Here is a 19,074-nt window from a genome sequence, read left to right on the forward strand (position 1 = left end):
ACAAGATCTTGTCCGTCATCAATCCCGTTGCTTTCCGTCTTGATCTTCCTCATACTTGGAAGATCCATAATGTTTTTCACAAGTCCCTATTAAAACCTTATGTCCAACCCACTGTACCCTCCTCTTTGCTCCTCCTCCTCCGATTGTTGTTGATGGTAATCTTGAATTTCAGGTCTCTAGGATTGTGGATTCTCGTATTATCCGCGGTTCTCTCCAATACCTCGTTCATTGGGAGGGTTATGGCCTGAGGAGAGGATGTGGGTCCCTGTGGCGGACATTAAGGCCACTCGTCTTATCAGGGCTTTCCATAGGTCCCATCCTGAGAAGGTGGGCTCTGAGTGTCCGGAGTCCACTCGTAGAGGGAGGGGTACTGTCACCGCCAGATCTCTGAGAAGTTCTGACAGACGTTCTTCAGTACCTCTTGCATGATGTTCTTTTGTTTTGGTTTCGCTTTGTCATCTCTCCTCCCTCTCCCAGCTGTCCTCTATTAGCAGTGATCGCCTCCCTTTATATCTCCTCCCATACTGATTCACTTTGCGGTTTATACCACTTCCTGGATTGTGCTCACTGCTAGATGTTGCAACTGCTGGTTCCTCAGATAAGTCTATTCCTTTATCTGTGTTTTCCTGTTGGCTTGATTCTAGGTGACCCTGACTCCCTCCGTATTGAGTGCAGGGAGCCGGTGGTCGTGTCCCCTCACTGTTATAGGATTTTCAGGTGTTACTCAGTGTAGGTACGGGGATGTGGTGAAACCAACCTCACCACTGGGTTTTGGAGGGGCCTGGCTACTAGCCTCTTGCCCCAGGATTATGTTCCCTCTCATCAGCCAGGCCTCATTTGTTCACAAAGGACTTGGACTAACTTGAACCCTGGTCTAATTCGTGCCATTTTGGGATGTTAAATGTCTGTGTATTGAAAAGGGTGGGACATGGTATACGTTGAGTAGGGAGGTCTGTTCCATTGTCTCTCTGTGTGTATTGGCGATGTCCTTTGTCCTGAGAGGTAATTGAATTACTTCTCGGTTGTCTCCAGGACAGAGGATATTGTGTATTCGCCTGCCTGTGATGATTGCATCAACCCAGTGTGAGGTAATTCTATCACGGGCAGAGGGGAGGATTTTGTGTGGGAGTGTCTGAGTGTATTGTACGTGGTTATTGGCTGTTTTTACAAAACCCTGTGGGTGGTGACCTTGTTGGAAGATGTGTATAAAATGCTTGTGTGTTAAAATAAAGAGTTCCTGTTTTTATACCTTCATGAAGTTTTGGCTCATGTTTGGGGAATGGGATAACTACACTCTTGGGGATTGCTATATCACAATACTCCCCTGAGTATAAGCTCTTGTAAGAGCTTGTTCATGGTTCCTGCTCTCTGCATTTAGGAGAGGTTCACCCACTGGAGCCTGGAGCCTTGTCGTAGGTCCAGGGTGGGTAGGAGACGGCGAGACCTCGACCAGGCTTCGGCGGTTCGTGGGGTCTGCAGTGCTGACGGTGTCAAGTGGAGTGCTTGGAGTCCTCTGGAAGCACTAGGAGCAACTATCAACGGAGGTACCCGGTCGGGGTGCTAGGCGTTCCGTTACAGGGGGCATGCAACTTTCTATCATTAAGATCTTTGCATGGGCTGAGCAGTCAGGGAGAGCTCTAGGGCTTTTGTAGGGCTCACCCATATGTTCCTTAGTTTGGGATCAAGTCAGTTGGATCTTTATTTGTGACTTCTAGTTTTCTGCAACACCAACTGTGACAATCTTCCTCAAATACTTGACCTAGATATTTCATTCCCTTTTTATCCCAGTTTTTATAAATCCTAATCTTTTGCAATTCCTTTAAATTAATATTTTTCCAAATCGGTGTATACTGCAAATAGCCATTAATCACTAATATTTTTTTAACTTCCTCCCATATATACTCCATTGAATTCAATATTCTATTTCCTGTGGTATTGTCACGGCTGAGGATGGGGGAAATCCTCAGCCGTGTGGGGCCTGGTCATGTTATGGCCTACTCGGCTAGGAGAACAGGATAGGGAGCAGGTCACCTCCTAACAGCGTCCCTACCCTGACCCTAACTCCTAACTGCATGGGCCGACCTTAAAGGTAGGAGGACCCATGCGCAGGAACCTCGGATCCCTAACTCACCCTCCGTCCGGTCCCTGCGCTAGGAGTCAGAGTAAGACGCCCCACTCCTCCTAGGCACGGAGGAGCAGGAGTCTCAACGGCCAAGCTGTTGGGAAAATGGGGGAACACAAACAGTCCTATGGATATGGCAGGTAATGTGAACTAGTTCCACTTACCTGCCACAGCCTTGCTGACTGGATCCCTGTGCAGGCAAGCTGAAGTCCAGACAAGATTCAATGAACCCAGCAAACACACAACCACACACAGGAACCCAGATCCATAGCTGCACAAATATACAACAGGAACAAATCAACAGATCATAACATAACATAGAGTATCACAATTTATGATCACAAGGGTGGCCCACACTGGCAGATGGAAAAGACCAGGAGAGTTCCTCCAGCAAACAAGGCTGGAGTACCCCTCAGAAGTCTGTCTAAACTGAGGCTTTATAGCCCAGGCAGCCACACCCACAAACGGACACACCCAGTGCACACACACTCTAGGAAGGAGAATTAACCCTTCCAGCACCAGGGAAGGGAAACACACACTTAAAATAGAAGTGTCCAAAACCCGAGACACACTGTGGTTGTTGCCGCAAGCAACGACATGGGTGGCACACGTGTCCAGGGAGTCAGCCCGAAGGCCGGGACACTGCCACCACATGTACACAACTAAACGTTGCCACGGGCAACCACAGTGAGGGGAAGATGTTAGTGCACACCAAACATACAACGTGCATAACATACAGACACACAAACTCCAAAGGGACCGCACACACTCCTGTTGTCCGTGGCAACCGCACTTGAGGCAAAGAACATCAAGCCCCAAGCTGCGGTTGAAACAACCCAAACCGCGGGCAACTGTATGCGGCTCCCAAGGAGTCACGGCCAGAACCGTGGCCGTGACACTCCCACCCCTCAAAGCCCCCCCACCAAAAAAAATACGTGAGGGACTCAGACAAGGGGATAGGAGAAGGGGACGTCCACTCTCAGTGCCGGTTCTAAAAAGGGGTCGCTGTCAGTTGCATCCTCTCCCGGCTCACACTAGCCAGTCCGACGAGGACTGCAGCCCGCACCAGCAACAAAGGGGAAAGAACCACTGAGAGATGGACGAAGGGACTCTCCACACACGTCCCCACTCCAGTCACTGCCAGCAGACACCCCTAACCAGCACGCAGCTGGACTACTTACGGAGTGCTGCCAGCAAACGACCAGAGATGGGAACATGGAGAGGGACGAGGGATCCCCAACACGGACACGGAAGGTAAGGTGGCGGGGAATAAGCCACCAACCGTGCCATTAACGGAGAACCCCCAGGAACGCTCTCCCTCCGGAGAACGCGCATGCAGGCCACAAAGGTATGGCACTGCATGCTGCACCCTCTTTCGAAGGTATGCATACCGCATACCAGACACACACCATGGGTAGTAAAATCAGGGGGACGCCACACGAGGCAACGGTGAAGGGATGGCGAGGAAACGCCACTCACCGCGCCATCAGAGGCGAAACCCCCAGAACGCTCTCCCTCCGAAGAGCGCGCATGTACCCCTTCGCAGACGGCGGTACATGCTACACCCTCTTTCGAGGGAATGCATACTCCCACCCCTCAAAGCCCCTCCCAACAACAAAAGGGGAAAGTTGGTGAGGCATAAGAAACAATGGGAGGGGGGGAGGGGAAAGACAAACAAAAAGGGGACACCAACACGGACAACGGTGAGCTGGGAATGGCGGGGAATGCCACTCACCGCGCCGTAAATGGTGAGCCCCATAACGCTCTCCCTCCGGAGAACGCGCATGCACCCCATCCGCAGATAGCGGTGCATGCTTTACCCTCTTTCGAGGGAACACCACGTGAGGAGCCATTGTGATCATACTGTCACGGCTGAGGATGGGGGAAATCCTCAGCCGTGTAGGGCCTGGTCATGTTATGGCCTACTCGGCCAGTAGAACAGGATAGGGAGCAGGTCACCTCCTAACAGCGTCCCTACCCTGACCCTAACTCCTAACTGCATGGGCCGACCTTAAAGGTAGGAGGACCCATGCGCAGGAACCTCGGATCCCTAACTCACCCTCCGTCCGGTCCCTGCGCTAGGAGTCAGAGTAAGACGCCCCACTCCTCCTAGGCACGGAGGAGCAGGAGTCTCAACGGCCAAGCTGTTGGGAAAATGGGGGAACACAAACAGTCCTATGGATATGGCAGGTAATGTGAACTAGTTCCACTTACCTGCCACAGCCTTGCTGACTGGATCCCTGTGCAGGCAAGCTGAAGTCCAGACAAGATTCAATGAACCCAGCAAACACACAACCACACACAGGAACCCAGATCCATAGCTGCACAAATATACAACAGGAACAAATCAACAGATCATAACATAACATAGAGTATCACAATTTATGATCACAAGGGTGGCCCACACTGGCAGATGGAAAAGACCAGGAGAGTTCCTCCAGCAAACAAGGCTGGAGTACCCCTCAGAAGTCTGTCTAAACTGAGGCTTTATAGCCCAGGCAGCCACACCCACAAACGGACACACCCAGTGCACACACACTCTAGGAAGGAGAATTAACCCTTCCAGCACCAGGGAAGGGAAACACACACTTAAAATAGAAGTGTCCAAAACCCGAGACACACTGTGGTTGTTGCCGCAAGCAACGACATGGGTGGCACACGTGTCCAGGGAGTCAGCCCGAAGGCCGGGACACTGCCACCACATGTACACAACTAAACGTTGCCACGGGCAACCACAGTGAGGGGAAGATGTTAGTGCACACCAAACATACAACGTGCATAACATACAGACACACAAACTCCAAAGGGACCGCACACACTCCTGTTGTCCGCGGCAACCGCACTTGAGGCAAAGAACATCAAGCCCCAAGCTGCGGTTGAAACAACAACCCAAACCGCGGGCAACTGTATGCGGCTCCCAAGGAGTCACGGCCAGAACCGTGGCCGTGACAGGTATTTTTCCCCAGTGTACCTGACTCCAATACCTCTAAGTGATTCATTTCCCCGCTCCACCCCATTTTAATTCATTCCTCCCTTCCCACCAAACCATTCAAACTTCCCTTTATCTGACTATATTGTGTTATTAAATAATAAAAAAAAACAATTGGGAACAGCTAATCCACCCTCTCTTACTGGGAGCTGAAGCACTTCTCTCTTTAACCTAGGAATGGCACCTTTCCAAATAAAATCCCCCATTAGACTATCCAATAACTTAAAAATCTTCTTCGGCAACCTCATTGGGGCATTTTGTAGAACATACAGTATTTTTGGAAGAAAAATAATTTTTATAAAATTTACCTGACCCTGAATTGACAACGGTAATCTTTTCCAAATGTGTATTTTAGTTCTAAGTTCTTTTTATTAAGGGGAGTACATTTAACTTTTCATATTCTTCTATATTTCCGGAGATTTGTATACCTAAATATTTAAAACTCTCGTGTTTCTCAAGCACATGCACCCTTGAGTCCTTCTGTGATTGCCCCTTCCCTAATAACATCATATGGGATTTCCCCCAATTAATATTTAAACCAGGAAAAAAAACTAACTTATCTATTACAGTGGCGGAAATAATTATTTGACCCCTCACTGATTTTGTAAGTTTGTCCAATGACAAAGAAATGAAAAGTCTCAGAACAGTATCATTTCAATGGTAGGTTTATTGTAACAGTGGCAGATAGCACATCAAAAGGAAAATCGAAAAAATAACTTTAAATAAAAGATAGCAACTGATTTGCATTTCATTGAGTGAAATAAGTATTTGAACCCTCTAACAAAAAAAGACTTAATACTTGGTGGAAAAACCCTTGTTTGCAAGCACAGAGGTCAAACGTTTCTTGTAATTGATGACCAAGTTTGCGCACATTTTAGGAGGAATGTTGGTCCACTCCTCTTTGCAGATCATCTCTAAATCCCTAAGGTTTCGAGGCTGTCTCTGTGCAACTCTGAGCTTGAGCTCCCTCCATAGGTTTTCGATTGGATTAAGGTCCGGAGACTGACTAGGCCACTCCATGACCTTAATGTGCTTCTTCTTGAGCCACTCCTTTGTTGCCTTTGCTGTATGTTTTGGGTCATTGTCGTGCTGGAACACCCATCCACGACCCATTTTCAGTTTCCTGGCAGAGGGAAGGAGGTTGTCGCTCAGGATTTCACGATACATGGCTCCGTCCATTTTCCCGTTTATGCGAATAAGTTGTCCTGTGCCCTTAGCAGAAAAACACCCCCAAAGCAAAATGTTTCCACCCCCATGCTTGACGGTGGGGACGGTGTTTTGGGGGTCATAGGCAGCATTTTTCTTCCTCCAAACACAGCGAGTTGAGTTAATGCCAAAGAGCTCTATTTTGGTCTCATCAGACCACAGCACCTTCTCCCAGTCACTCTCTGAATCATTCAGGTGTTCATTGGCAAACTTCAGACGGGCCTGCACATGTGCCTTCCTGAGCAGGGGGACCTTGCGAGCCCTGCAGGATTTTAATCCATTGCGGTGTAATGTGTTTCCAATGGTTTTCTTGGTGACTGTGGTCCCTGCTAATTTGAGGTCATTAACTAACTCCTCCCGTGTAGTTCTAGGATGCTTTTTCACCTCTCTCAGAACTATTGACACCCCACGAGGTGAGATCTTGCGTGGAGCCCCAGAGCGAGGTCGATTGATGGTCATTTTGTGCTCCTTCCATTTTCGAACAATCGCACCAACAGTTGTCACCTTCTCTCCCAGCTTCTTGCTAATGGTTTTGTAGCCCATTCCAGCCTTGTGCAGGTCTACAATTTTGTCTCTGACATCCTTGGACAGCTCTTTGGTCTTTCCCATGTTGGAGAGTTTGGAGTCTGCTTGATTGATTGATTCTGTGGACAGGTGTCTTTTATACAGGTGACTAGTTAAGACAGGTGTCCTTAATGAGGGTGACTAATTGAGTAGAAGTGTCTAACCACTCTGTGGGAGCCAGAACTCTTAATGGTTGGTAGGGGTTCAAATACTTATTTCACTCAATGAAATGCAAATCAGTTGCTATCTTTTATTTAAAGTTATTTTTTCGATTTTCCTTTTGATGTGCTATCTGCCACTGTTACAATAAACCTACCATTGAAATGATACTGTTCTGAGACTTTTCATTTCTTTGTCATTGGACAAACTTACAAAATCAGTGAGGGGTCAAATAATTATTTCCGCCACTGTATATCTAATACTCTATTAAACTGGTCCTCAGTGTTGTCCATAAATAATAAGATATCATCAGCATACATTAATAATTTTTTGTCTCCTTCAACGTATTGAAAACCTTTACACTCCTTATAATTTCTTATTATACTTACTTGCCAAGGGCTCTATTGCAATAGCGAATAGTAATGGGGAGAGAGGGCATTCCTGCCTAGTGCCCCGATAGAGGGCAAAAGGCAGGGACAAACTCCCATCCACCATCACCCTAGACCTCGGATTGGAATATATAAGTTGAATCCATCTTATGAATCCATCCCCTATGCCAACCCTTTTCAAAACTGCCCATAGATACTCCCACTCGATACAGTCAAATGCCTTTTGGGCATCCAGTGAGAGTATAGCTTTCTCACCAATTTCTGTTTTATTAGCTTCAATATTAAGGTACAACCTTTTTATATTTGAATATATCGTTCTCCCGGGTATAAAACCTGTCTGATCTTCATGGATTATACCTTTAATCACCTTAGAAAGCCTACCTGCCAAAACCTTTGCCAAAATTTTAACATCCATGTTTAGCAGAGATATTGGTCTATATGAACCGGGGTCTAGTTATTCTTTTCCCTTTTTTGGAATCAATGTAATAATTGCTTCTTTCATAGAGTCTGGTAAATCACCTATTTTTTGGGCCTCACACATTGTCGCTCCTTATTCTGGAATTAAGACCTGCGCAAAGGTCTTATATATTTCAAAAGGGAGTCCATCACATCCTGGTGTTTTTGCAGGTTTCACCGTACCCAAGACCTCCTGTATTTCTAAAATAGATATTTATTTTTCCAGATATTCCTTTTGCATCTTAGATATCTCTCTCAGAACAATCTGATCTAAATAGGAAAAAATAAATAAATAAATGAATATTGGTCCAATTCTATTTTTGAGTATTGTACCCTAGACTTATAAAGTTCCTGAAAATAATCCACAAAAACTTTTTTAATTCCTGCCGGTGAGCTGACTATTTCATCCGTATTATCTCTAATTGCCCCTAACCATGATTTCCCTCTCTGATTTTTTACTATACCTGCTAAAATTTTACCAACCTTTTCTCCCTCTGAGGCTAACCGAAACCCTTGGAAAAACAATTCGTTACTACTTCTCTCTAACTGATATATTTTTAGCTTTTCATGTTTATCCTCCCATTTCTTCTTGTTATTTTCAGTAGGGTTCATTATAGATACTAGTCTTGCTTCTTCTAATTTTTTTTCCAGTAAATTCCCTTTTTCTTTAGTAGTTTTCTTCCAATAATTCACCCTTTTAAACAACCATCGTCTTAAATATGCCTTGGCAGTATCCCAGACTATCAATCTACTAGCGGAGTTATTGTTCTCCTGGAAAAAAAGTTTTAACTCCACCGTTATACTTTCTTTATCTGAGATTAATGATAACCAATGAGGGTTGAACTTAAACATTGGCAAGTTTTGCTTTCAGTTCAAGTCCAATTCCATTACCACAACACTATGATCGGATAAGGCCATAGGCAAATACTTTATCTTAATCCTATTTTGGGACATTACATTTTTATTTCCCAAAACCATATCTATTCTTGACCACGTTTGATGTGATTTAGAATAACAGGAATACATGGTTTCTTCCGGGTTCAGAAAGCGCCAAACATCAATCCAGTTAAATTCCAAGGCCAATTTAAACAAATCTACATTTTGTATTCTTCCCCCTCTGCTAGACATTCTATCCCGGAGTGGATCCATTACAGCATTGTAATCTCCTATCGCAATCATTATACATTCTTGTCTATACAACATGAATCTATGCAACTCATACAACACTTCTGGCTTATATGGTGGTGTTATATATATATATATTTGCGATTACCGTTTTAACCCCTTCTATATTACATTGTAAGAAGAGGTACCTACCACAGTCGTCCGCCTCGTATGCAACACACTCAAATTTAATCTTATCATGTACCAAAATTGAGACCCCTCTGGAGTAAGTAGTGTATACCGAGTGATACCCTTCCACTATCCATCTCTTAAGGATTCTTTGTCTAAGTGTGTCTCTTGGAGGCAAACGATGGCTGGCAGGAACCTCTTCATCCACTCAAGGATAGCGTATCTCTTTACTCTCTCTTGCAAACCTCTTACATTCAATGAGAGTATCTTAACCATCTAGCAGAGAGGGAAGGAAAAAAAACAAAAAGAAAAACCACACCCCCTCTCTCTGTTCTCCAAAATCCCCCCCCCCCCTTCTGAATAGCTTCCCCTCTGCTGATCAGCAGTCGAGGCAGCTCCATTGCCTAGCATAATGGCTCCTTATCCCCCCCACCGCCCCCTCCCCTCAGAAACCCATCCCGTCCGCCCATTCGTTAACCTCTATAGGTGTCTGAAAGAATTCAACCCTTCCTTTGTATTCCACCCTTAATTTTGCCGGAAAGAGTAAACTATACTTCAAACCTGCTTCCCTTAATCTCTTTTTTGCGGTTATAAACTTTTTTCTGCGTGCATTTGTATCGGCTGAATAATCTGGGAAAAGTCTTATCTTTTCACCATGTGTCTGAAATTTTTCAGAGGTTCTAGCATCCGACAGTATTGTATGCCGATCCTTAGCAAGTAAACATTTCACCAACATATGTCTGGGGTAATCCCCTGGGACCCTCTTTTTTGTGGGAACCCTATGTGCTCTTTCGATAGCAAACAAAAGGGGAGAGAGTACCCTCCTTACAATTCTCCTTTATCCATCGCTCAATAAATTAGATACAATTATCCCCTTTTTCCCGTTCTGGGATCCCTACACACCTTATGTTTGTTCTTCTCGATCTGAACTGATGTCAGTGTAATACGTGATGAGCTGGAGAAAATAAGGATCCCCTCTCTGGAGCACTCTGTTGAGAAATTAGAGAAGGAGGTTGTAGCTCTAAGACAGATAAATAATAAGATGGAACAAAAATTTATAAATCAAGAAGCTAGATCGAGATGTACATAACTCTAGTATGTATATTTATACATATCTCCTTGTGCTTCATAGATCAGTTTATCAGTCTAAGCATGCTCTGTTATCAGTGTGGGGTATCAAGAGGGAGTAGATAAGCTGTGATATCCCCTATTGTGAATGATGGATTCTGTGGAATGAAAAATATTAAACATTTTTCAAACCAGCACCTGGTTCTGAATACTTTTGTAATTGCATGTAACGAAAATTTTGTATAGCCACTGAGTTATTCAATAAAAATGTATCTGTATAGCGCCACCTGGTATTTGTTATTTTCCTGAGTTGGTTGCACAGGCTCAGTTTAAGTCTTCAACTGCCACCAGCCATCTATTAGAAGCTGTGACTGTTACAGGGAGTTACAAACGAAAAGACATACTCCCCGAGCTATGACATGGAGAGAGCTGCAGCACAAAGGACACACCCCCAGAGGTGCCAGCCTGAAATAAATCTAGCAGAAGAATTGGAACAATGAATGTGGAGATTTCTGAGTCCATAAGAACTACAGGGTTGGTTCTAGCTTTGTTAGAATGAAATTGTCATGTACGATATTATATCTGATTTTAATTTTTAGATCAATCATGACATAACCCCTTTAATAAATATAGCCAAAATAAACATGATTCCAAAGATCAGAATATATGCAAATTCTTAATGTCTTGCACTGTGCAATATTTACTGTATAATCATTTTCACCGATCTTATGCTGTAATACGGGATTTTCCTATCATGCAGCATCGCAGATCGCTTAATGGAAAGGGACATCTGTTCCTAGTTGCACAGTTTGCTAATCATATAGTTTTCTTCTGAAGCTGTCATCATTGAAGATCCAGCCTTGGGAACAAAGCACAGATGTTTTGTGGGCTTTGAGTTAGGAGATTATATGAATTGGAACAATCACACACTAAATATAAACTCTGATGGATTACTAATGCTCATTGTATTTTTGCATCACTTGTTACCCATCTTTTGTTCTAATGGTAATTTCTCTGTTCTGAATATTATGTTGGTTGCATGTTCCTGGGGTATTGCAGATAAGAACAACACAGTGCCCATGCTCTAAATAGACTGCAAAATTACATTATCTAAGTTTTCCTCTTTGGTTTTGTGTATTGTGCCAACATTTTAAAGCATCCTTTAAATGGATGTTTTTCCTCTTTCATTTATGACATGCGCTAAGATTTTTCTTATACTATGTTATTGTGTAATGTCTCTTTTTCTCAGTAAAATGGTGTGCAGTAACTGGGTTTGGGGTGTTCTCTACGGTATGCTGGCTCCCCCGGACACCATTGAGGTGTCACCAGGTGTTGCTGCGTTCCAGAGAGGATAGAAAAGTGCTATGCACCCCAATGGGAAATAGGTTTAGAATCAGTGTGCTTCTTTACTGGATGATCTCATGTGCAAAACAATACAGGTAAGGCACTGAGCTAGCTTCTCCAATCTCCTCCCTGCCAAAAGAAGACTCTGTGCTTCGAAAAGGCCTGATTTAGCAACTACCTCCTCTCTCTCTCTCTCTCTTTCTCTTTTAGAAGGCTGACCCTCTGGTTAAAGTGCTGGTGTCCCAGGGTCTGTGGCATGGTATCCCTATCTCATCGTCTTCTTCCGGTCACTTGTGCAGTCTCTTCTACTAAACTCTGGTCTTACAGACAACTTGGGGTTCTGACTGCTCTCTTAATATACCGTTTCTAGCTGAACTAGAACCTTCCAGTGGGATTGGTGTAGTGGAGATGCATAGCCTAAACAGAAACATTGTTGATATTTCAGTCTGTCATAGACTTGTATAGAGTTTCAGTACAAGTCTATGGGAAGGACTAAGTCGTTTTTCCAGACACTTCTGTAGTCTGGCAGAGTCTCTTCTACTAAACACTGGTCCTACAGACAACTAGGGGTTCTGACTGCTCTCTTAATATAAAGTTTCTAGCTGAACTAGAACCTTCTAGTGGGACTGGTGTAGTGAAGATAAACCCCCTTAACAAAAATAATGTTGCAATTTCAGCCTGTTGTAGACTTGTATAGAGTTTCAGTACAAGTTTATGGGAATGGCTAAGTGTTTTTTCCAGACATAAACTAGTCTTCAGAAGTAAACACATGGTCAGTGTGTCTAGTTTTTCTCCCTCCATAACTTTACATAGTCACTTATAGTAACTGTGGAAGATTTCTAACTTCTCAGTACATAGATAGAAAGTCCTAAAGTCTCTCAGTATTAGCTGGCTGTGCATTAACCCTTTTCATAGTGCAATGCAGATGTAGTTCAATAACGGTGCAAATGAACAGGATAAATTATAATAATCTTATAAAATGCATTTCAACAATAAAAAACAGTATAAGTGTAAAGAACAGTATAAACCATAGTACAAGTTAACCCTTCCAAGTGCACTAAAGTTGATGGCTTTGCGTTGTTGCAATAAGGCCAGATGTCGATAGTCCAAAGTACCCTTGCTCTAGCTCTACAGGTGTTTATCCTGAGCATCCTGGTTTCATGTATTTAATGTCAGCACTGCAGTACTGTTGTAATACACCACTTAGGTTAGGGCTGCCCACTTTCCTGATTGGTAATAGGACTAAAAAGAAAACTAATGCTGGATTTAAACTGCACAATTGTTGGACTATGAATGCTTGATCCCGATTATAGACCCGTGTAAAAGTGCCGCACATCACCAAAACAATGAATCTGTATGAGGACGAGCATTGGCTACTGCTACTTCCCAATAATTGCCTGCTTTCTCGATGCGTGTGAATGTGTCTTTACGTTAGCAGAGCTGTATGTTAGGGCGGTATATGTACATTATATATACCATTTAAAAGGATATTCCCATCTCACACATTTATGGCATATCGATAGACTATGCCATAAATACCTGTGGTACCACTCTTGGGAGGACAGGGATGCCTTTACCCTCAGTTTTCCAATTTACAGCCACCATTTCCTAGTGTGATACTACAAAGAGACAGCCACCTCTCTATTAGAGTTACAGAAAGAGACATTTGCTGTGTGCTGGGTTTTTTGAGTAATCCATAGATTGTAGCTGCCTCTCCATTATATTATGTGTGTCAAGTAGTCCACAGCATAAGAGCGAAGTATCTGATGGGGATTCGACCACTGGCAGCCCTGTCAATGACGAGAATGGATGTCCCGATATGAAAGGAGTGGCACCACTGCTCCATTCATTCACTGTGGGATTCCCAGATGCGCTGTACTCCAGTTCTAGCATTTCATTGTCTTTCCTAACCATTTTATTCTTAAAATACCTGGATATATATTTTAGATTCCAAAATGTGTCATATATATATATATATATATATATATATATATATATATATATATATGGACTTGTTCAGCTCACCAAACTTCATGTAGACGTAATTAAGGGGGTTATGACATGATTGATGAAAAAATAAAAATCAGACAGCATATAGTACGTAAAAATACCTTTCTAACAAAGCTAGAACGAGCCCTGTACCTCACATGGATCCAGAGATCTCCCCGTTCACTGCTCCTATTGCTCTGTTAGATTATCTTCAGCTTGGCAGTTTAGGACGCATGTCCTTTCTGCTGCAGCTCTCTCCCTGTAACGGCCACAACAGAACATATGGCGGGTAGCAGTTGAAGATTTAGGTTCCGGCTTCAAAGGGATAAGGCTTCATGGCAACATGAAAGTCGTGAAACATTTGATATAATGTATTTCAATGGTGTCGCAATGTGACATGCCACATGTTGCGACGTGACAGTTGCAGAAAAATCCAACTTGGGTGGATTCTTTGCGACTGTTTAATCATAGCTTGTCCCGTAGCGACACTATTGAAATTCATTAGATGAAATGTAAAAGTCGCACAACACATGTTCCCATGTAGCCAGACCCTTAGGCCTCTTGCACATGAACGTTTTTTTTTCATTTACGTTCCGTATACAGAACCATTCATTTCAATGGATCCGCAAATAAAAAGGAAGGTACTCCGTATGCCTTCCGTTTCTGTATTTCCGTTCAAAGACAGAACATGTCCTGTTATTGTCCTCATAATGGACAAGGATAGTTCTGTTCTATCAGGGGCCAGCTGTTCCCTTCCGCAAAAAACGGAATGCACATGGACGTCATCCGTATTTTTTGCGGACCACAAAATACTGAAAAAGCCATACGGTCATGTGCAAGGGGCCTTAGGGTCCATTCATACGTCCGTTGTTTCTTTCCTGATCTGTTCCGTTTTTTGCTGAACAGATCTGGACCAGATCTGGACCCATTCATTTTCAATGGGTCCTGAAAAAAATCAGACATTGAGCTGTCCGTTTTTTTCCAGGACCCATTGAAAATGAATGGGTCCAGATCTGGTCTAGATCTGTTCAGCAAAAAACGGAACAGATCAGGAAAGAAAAAACAGACGTGTGAATGGACCCTTAAACTGAGCACAATCGATCAGCAAAGTGAGACAGACAAAATACAAACAAACAGCAGGTGGTGCTTTATAGATACATTGGATTAAATAACTCGGTGGCTATACAAAATATTTAACTACATGCAATTATTAAAGTATTTAGATTCAGGTGCTGGTTTGAAAAATGTAGAATGTGTTTCGTGACACTACCTCTTTAAGCAACAATTCCCACATAAGTGCAGAGTGGTGCGCGGTTTAGGCCTTCGTGTAGGACTTTTTCAGTCTAAAATAACAGATCTCAAATGGAAATGGATTCAAAATGAACATAACGGATGCTTAACATACAGGATCTTTTTTTTTCTTTTCTTTTTATATATTTTTCTGTTCTTTTGTGGATCAGAAGAACGGAAAACTAAACGGTGATGTAAACCCGGCCTTACTCCAAATCATGGTTTAGTTAGCATCCACAAGTGATCCAGTTAGAAATTTTTAATTGAAGTAGAGCGCCGGATACCTCCTTCACTTGTGTAGATGTCTCTTTTTCTTTACAGACCGTGCACAGTCTCTTATTTGTGGAATAGAAAAAACTTTTCCCCCCACTTTTCTTATGGAGGAAAACTCTTCCTTCACCCGACCTGCATTTACTACTTACAGAAAGAAGTCCCTTTCTGCGGAAGCTGAATTATTCCATTGTTATTGTTTTCAAACATGAACGCGTTCAATCTGTTAAATGTATAAGCCGCTGGATGCCCTCAAATTGAATTCTTTCGACCAAAGGCATTTCTATTAATCTGCGATATAAATGCTTTCCCGAGCCCCATAAGTTAAACCTACTTAGGTGTGAATTTAAACAATTTCTTCCCAGAGTAAAGCCCATCCCAAGGTGAAAGGTTTATTGTTATTTATCTAGTGTGGGGAAGCTGCTTTACTGCGAAGATCCCTTCCTGTTTTATACTGTTCACCGGTCGGAAAAAATGTAAATTTCATTTACTTCTCCCTCCTTTATGAATCTAGCATCTGATAAAGGTTTTGTTCAGTTTGTACAAAATGTTGTAGCTGGTGTGTAACCCCCGACTGATGATCAGGACCCCTTGATCAGTTCAGTGCATATCCTTGTTTAAAGGGAAATGTGTTGTCTATCATTTGGAGGTGATACTAGTCGAATGAATTAGGGCTGTGCCACAGAGGGACCGTGGCTGGAGAAATCATTGTCTGGTCAGTGCAAATTGGACTGTCGAGTCTTACTGCCAGGAACCCCACTAGAATGAAGCGGCCATTGACATTTTGGTCTCACTATGCCACCGCCCAACCAGGTGCTATGCAGTGAAATGTAATGTGACTGTTGAAGGGAATCTGTCACCTATTTATTTTATGCATTTATATAGCGCTACTATATTCCGCAGCACTTTACAGACATTATCATCCAACTGTCCTCAATGGGGCTTACAATCTAAGGTCCCTATCAGTATGTCTTTGGAGTGTGGGAGGAAACTGGAGAAAACCCACGCAGACACTGGGAGAACATACAAACTCTATGCAGATGTTATCCTTGGTCGGATTTGAACCTAGGACCCCAGCGCTGCAAGGCACCAGTGCTAACCACTGGGCCACCGTGGTGCCCAATATATTATGACTATTGAAGTAAAGCAATTGTCTCATAGCACATAGTACCTTATTCCCAAGTGTACCTATGTTTCAGCGATTGGTGTTTTCGATCTTCTGAAAAAACAGTTTGTTTGGTATGCAAATGAGCCAAGTAAGGTGCCCAGATGGGCGTTAGTTTCATACGAAGGAGCCAATGCACGCCTCCTTTTAGTGCCCAAGCCTACCTCCTCTCCGCTCTGACATGATTGTTTGCCGGGCGATCTGTACTTTTCATACTTTTCAGTGATGCCATTTTGAAGTGTGTGTGACTTTTTCATCACTGTTCATACAATTTTTAGAGGAGTTGAAGTGACAAAAAATGGCGAATGGACCATTTTAATTTTTTTCTTTTTTTTTCCAATTACACCATTCACCATATGGGATTAATATCGTTATATTGTAGTAGTACAGACATTTTGCATGTGGCAATGACCATGATGTGTATTTTGTTATATTTTTTCATTGGTTAAGTATTTGATTTTGGGAAAAAAGGGGGGATTTGAACATATATATACAGTCAGGTCCATAAATATTGGGACATCAACACAATTCTAAAACATTTTTGGCTCTGTACACCACCACAATGGATTTGAAATGAAACGAACAAGATGTGCTTTAACTGCAGCCTGTCAACTTTAATTTGAGGGTATTTACATCCAAATCAGGTGAACGGTGCAGGAATTACAACAGTTTGCATATGTGCCTCCCACTTGTTAAGGGACCAAAAGTAATGGGACATAATAATAATCATAAATCAAACTTTCACTTTTCAATACTTGGTTGCAAATCCTTTGCAGTCAATTACAGCCTGAAGTCTGGAACACATAGACATCACCAGACGTTGGGTTTCATCCCTGGTGATGCTCTGCCAGGCCTCTACTGCAACTGTCTTCAGTTCCTGTTTGTTCTTGGGGCATTTTCCCTTCAGTTTTGTCTTCAGCAAGTGAAATGCATGCTCAATCGGATTCAAGTCAGGTGATTGACTTGGCCATTGCATAACATTCCACTTCTTTCACTTAAAAACTCTTTGGTTGCTTTTGCAGTATGCTTTGGGTCATTGTCTATCTGCACTGTGATGCGCCGTCCAATGAGTTCTGAAGCTGTTTGCTAAATATATGAGCAGATAATATTGCCCGAAACACTTCAGAATTCATCCTGCTGCTTTTGTCAGCAGTCACATCATCAATAAATACAAGAGAACCAGTTCCATTGGCAGCCATAAATGCCCACGCCATGACACTACCACCACCATGCTTCACTGATGAGGTGGTATGCTTAGGATCATGAGCAGTTCCTTTCCTTCTCCATACTCTTCTCTTACCATCACTCTGGTACAAGTTGATCTTGGTCTCATCTGTCCATAGGATGTTGTTCCAGAACTGTGAAGGCTTTTTTAGATGTCATTTGACAAACTCTAATCTGGCCTTCCTGTTTGTGAGGCTCACTTGATTGTTGACTTTGACACACATACACCTACCTCCTGGAGAGTGTTCTTGATCTGGCCAACTGTTGTGAAGGATGTTTTCTTCACCAGGGAAAGAATTCTTCGGTCATCCACCACAGTTGTTTTCCGTGGTCTTCCGGGTCTTTTGGTTTTGCTGAGCTCACCGATACGTTCCTTATTTTTTTTAAGAATGTTCCAAACAGTTGTTTTGGCCACGCCTAATGTTTTTGCTATCTCTCTGATTGGTTTGTTTTTTCAGCCCAATGATGGCTTGCTTCACTGATAGTGACAGCTCTTTGGATCTTATCTTGAGAGTTGACAGCAACAGATTTCAAATGCAAATAGCACACTGGAAATGAACTCTGGACCTTTTATCTGCTCATTGTAATTGGGATAATGAGGGAATAACACACACCTGGCCATGGAACAGCTGAGAAGCCAATTGTCCCATTACTTTTGGTCCCTTAACAAGTGGGAGGCACATATGCAAACTGTTGTAATTCCTACACCGTTCACCTGATTTGGATGTAAATACCCTCAAATTAAACCTGACAGTCTGCAGTTAAAGCACATCTTGTTCGTTTAATTTCAAATCCATTGTGGTGGTGTATAGAGCCAAAAATTTTAGAATTGTGTCGATGTCCCAATATTTATGGACCTGACTGTGTGTGTGTATATATATATATATATATATAACTGGCAATCATTAGATGGCCCATTGCGTTCATTAATGGCTATATAGCCATCATTGAACACTTCATTTTCAGTGTTACAATACAGTGCTGCCACCTAGTGGCCCATATTGGTACATTTCAGTAATAGCTGCCGAAGTCTGCTTGAGGCTTTGGGCTATTAGTACAGTGTAACAGGTTCCCCGAATGTTGCGGAAGCCCGCATCTTCCACTACCGTACTGCTCAGATGCCGTGGTCACATTTCAAATGAGCCTGATACATGTGCCGCGGGTCTAAGCCGGCGCCATGTTTAAAGACGCAAGTTCTGATTTACATATATGACGGAGGTCACGAAGGGTTTAATGTACAATATGATGGAGCAGATTAATGATGATGAAGAAGACGCGCCAAATTTGTTCGTGTAGTGTAATAGATTTGATGCATCTTGTGAGAAGTTACACACTTTTCTCTGTCTTACACCAACTAAAATCTGATTTACTTATACCATTTTGCACCAAAAAACATGGAATTGAAGGAATATTTCAGTGATATCAAGTTATCTTACTGGGATCCCTACCAATCATGAGAACAGGAGCCTTGTTCCCCGCAGGTCCTTTGAAACGAACAACAGAGCAGCAGGTTGAGCATGCGTCCTGCTGCTACTTTTACTTCTAT

The 19,074-nt window shown here is 43.0% G+C and overlaps 1 protein-coding gene across 1 annotated transcript in view; it reads left to right on the forward strand.

The window, feature by feature from the left end:
- Window positions 1-19,074, forward strand: part of IPO11 (importin 11) — a 565,426-nt gene that overhangs the window by 301,053 nt on the left and 245,299 nt on the right. The gene's annotated exons all lie outside the window — the stretch shown is intronic.

Source organism: Bufo bufo, chromosome 2, assembly GCF_905171765.1.
Source record: "Bufo bufo chromosome 2, aBufBuf1.1, whole genome shotgun sequence".
Lineage (NCBI taxonomy): Eukaryota > Metazoa > Chordata > Amphibia > Anura > Bufonidae > Bufo > Bufo bufo.